This window comes from Trachemys scripta, chromosome 3 (genome assembly GCF_013100865.1).
Source record: "Trachemys scripta elegans isolate TJP31775 chromosome 3, CAS_Tse_1.0, whole genome shotgun sequence".
Classification (NCBI taxonomy): domain Eukaryota; kingdom Metazoa; phylum Chordata; order Testudines; family Emydidae; genus Trachemys; species Trachemys scripta.
The window spans coordinates 66134485-66138389 of NC_048300.1; positions in this window are offsets into that span (position 1 = coordinate 66134485).

Genomic DNA, 3905 nt, shown 5'->3' on the forward strand with positions numbered 1-3905 from the left:
CCGCCACAAACTCACATAGCCCCCCCCCGCCCCCCCGAACATGAAAACCACCTCCCAGACTGACCAGGGTGTCTAGTGACTGCAATGTGTGTGTGTGACCTTCTGCTGAACCTGTCCCCGTGTCTGTACCCTGGTAAAGGTGACTGTCCTCTCCAATTACCAACCTCCTTCCCCCCCTTCAAACACACTCTCCTCTAAAAGAACATGATGGAAACAGTAATTAACAGAAACATATTTTTTATTAACAACTACATAGTTAGGGGATGAAACTGGGATGGGGCTTGAGTGAGGTGCTTTTGGAGTGAAGGAAATGACTTATCAAATCTTTGGGAATGAGAGCCTTCTGTTACTTGAGCAGTCTGCAGGGGTGGAGTGACTGTTTTCACGGCCCCTGCCGCCCCTCCTTCTTGGGACTTTGGGTGAGGGGGGGATGGGACTTTGTGGCAGGGAAGGGCGGTTAGAGATAGAATGCAGCGGGGCTCTGTCCTCCTGCCTCCGGTCCTGCAGAACATCTACAAGGCACCAGAGCGTGTCCGTTTGCTCCCTCATTAGTCCAAGCAGCGTTTGAGTCGCCTGCTGGTCTTCCTGCCGCCACCTGTCCTCCTGTTCGCTGTGTGATCGCTGGTATTGCAACATGTTCTCCCTCCACTGGGTCTGCTGTGCCGCCTCGGCTCGGGAGCAGCCCATAAGTTCTGAGACCATCTCATCCCATGTCCTTCTCTTTCGTCACCTGATCTGTGCCAGCCTCTGGGAGCGGGATGCCGGGGTAGCTCGGGAGACACTCGCAGCTGTGGGATGGGAAAAAGGGAGTGAATTCCTCAGAAAGATACAGTTTTGTGAACAATGAATATAGTCTTTCTCTGTGAACAAGACCATGCACAGCACCTATCACATGCGCACTCAGTACAAGGTCGAATTTTCGGCCTTCCCATTTTGTGCCTGGGGTCTTGCTGTACAGATCACACAAGCGGGGCCGGACAACGGAATTCGGCTAGCAGGCGGACATGGTAAGCCGTAGACTTTTGGCTGCTTAAAGCTTAATTTATAGCAGTGCCCACCTTTCACGTTCCAAGCAATGCTCCTAGCGTTGGCCAGTTCCTGCTGACTGCAATCTGGCCAGCATGAACTCTGCCCCTGTCCCACCCCCCCTTGCGGCTGTCCCCAGGAAAGATCCCTGCATGCTGTCCCTGTCACGCCTCCACCGCATGGCTGTAAACCGCCGGTTACAGTTATGTAAAGGAACAGGCAATCCCAATACTAACATTCCCCTAATTCAAAGCAGGTCACCATGAGTGATAGTACTCTGATGAGGATTTTGGAGACAGAGAAAGACTGCATGCTGCGTGCAGGGCCGGCTTTAGGCCGATTCAGCTGAATTGGGCCCCGCGCCAAGAGGGCCCCGCGCTGCAGCTGTCCACCCCGCCCCCAGCTCACTTCCCCGGCCCCTCCTCCCCTCCCCTGAACACCCTGCCCCCTCCCCTGCTTCCCGCGAATCAGAGATTCGCGGGAAGTCTGAAAAGAAGCAGGGGCGGGCCAGCAGCACAAGGTAAGCTGGGGTGGGGGTGGGGGTGGTGGGGGCGCGAGAAGGGCTCCGGGGAGGTGCGGCCCGTTCCCGCAGGTCCCAGTGGCTCTGGCCCGGCCCGGTCCCCGCGGCTCGGGTCGTCTCCGGCCCGGTCCCCGCGGCGCGGCCCCTGCGGCTTGGCTTGGGTCCCATCCCCCCCCCCGGGGCGGCTCAGGGCCCCCCCCCCCCCCCGCGGCGCGGCTCCCCCCGTCCCCCCCGCGGCGCGGCGCGGGTCCTGTCCCCTGTGCCCCCCCCGTGGCGCGGCTCGGGTCTTTCCCCCCCGCCCCCTGTCCCCCCCGCGGCGCGGCTCGGGTCTTTCCCCCCCCCGTCCCCCTCCGCGGCGTGGGTCGATTCCCCCAGGAATCGGGCCCTGCTCTTGCTAAAGCCGGCCCTGGCTGCGTGAATGCTTTGCAAGGCAATGATCCCGGAGTACTTGCTGCTAGCCTGGCGCGGAAAAGTTTCCTACCATGGAGGACGCAATAAGGCCGCTCTCCCCAGGAACCTGATGCAAAGGCTTTCACAATACCTCCAGGAGAGCTTCGTGGAGATGTTCCAGGAGGATTTCTGCTTTATCCCTGGACATATTGACAGAATTTTCCAGTAGCTGCACTGGCAAGGACTAAAAACTAAAGCGCCTAGGGCAAACTAATCATGAAAAACCAGACATGTTGACAAACTTTTCCAGTAGCTGCACTGGCAAGGACTAGAAACTAAAGTAAACTTTGCCTAGGGCAAACTAATCATTAAAAACCCATTGTTAAGATACCATTCCTATTCTGTTCAAAATAAATGTTTAGAACACTTACCTACTGATGTTTCCCCTGATTCACGGTCTGGGTTACCGCCTTGGGAGGGTTGGTAGGGGATCTCCATTAGGGTGATGAAAAGATCCTGGCTGTCGGGGAAATCTGCATTGAAAGCGCTGTCGACTGCCTCGTCCTCCTCATCTCCTTCCTCATCTTCCCCGTCCGCGAATATCTCCGAGGAAGCGGCCGTCGACCATACCCCATCGGCAGAGTCCACGGACAGTGGTGGGGTAGTGGTGGTGGCCGCGCCTAGAATGGAATGCAGTGCCTCGTAGAAACGGCATGTCTGGGGCTGGGATCCGGAGCGTCTGTTTGACTCTTTGGTCTTCTGGTACCCTTGTCTCAGCTCCTTGATTTTCACGTGGCACTGCGTTGCATCCTGGCTGTATCCTCTCTCCGTCATGGCTTTGGAGATCTTCTTGTAGATCTTCACATTCTGTTTTTTCGATTGCAGCTCTGAAAGCACGGACTCATCGCCCCACACAGCGATCAGATCCAAGACTTCCCGCTTAGTCCATGCTGGGGCCCTCTTTCTATTCTGCGATTGCATGGTCACCTCTGCTGGAGAACTCTGCATTGTTGCCAGTGCTGCTGAGCTCGCCACGATGTCCAAACAGGAAATGAGATTCAAACTGGCCAGACAGAAGAGGAATTCAAATTTTCCTGGGGCTTTTCCTGTGTGGCTGGTCAGAGCATCCGAGCTCGGACTGCTGTCCAGAGCGTCAACATAGTGGTGCACTGTAGGATAGCTCCCGGAGCTATTAGCATCGAATTACATCCACACCTACCCTAATTCGACATGGCCATGTCAAATTTAGCACTACTCCCCTCGTCGGGGAGGAGTACAGAAATCTATTTAAAGAGACCTCTATGTCGAAATAAATAGCTTCGTTGTGTGGATGGGTGCAGGGTTAATTCGAGTTAACGCTGCTAAATTCGACATAACCTCCTAGTGTAGACCAGGCCTAATAATGCTTAGCTACTTCTCAGGTGTATTGTGAGGATATAAATCTTGTAAAATGTTTTGAGATTCTTTGAAGAAAAATGCTATACATGTTTAAAGATATAGTGATGAGTGTGATGTAACTGTCTGGACATATAGTGGTGCAAACCATTATTACTGTTCCAATACATAAAGGGAAATATTTTGGAAATTAAGGTTTAATCAAAGAGCACTGGTTGAGGGATTTTATTCTCGCTCTTATAATCCAAGTGTTTTTAAATATATTTATAAAGCTAACTATGTATGTGAAGGGAGATTCTCAACCCAGGAAAGCCAAAATGGTAAGTATTGCACTAAGACGGTTAGGTGATCTTAAAAATACTTACTCAAATACAATTTGATGAATTTTATGCCACTTAACTTTTTATAAATATTTTTTAAAATATCTATGTGAAATCTTTTACAAAATGAACAGGAGTACTTGTGGCACCTTAGAGACTAACACATTTATTAGAGCATAAGCTTTCGTGGACTACAGCCCACTTCTTCGGATGCATATAGAATGGAACATATATTGAGGAGCTATATATACACA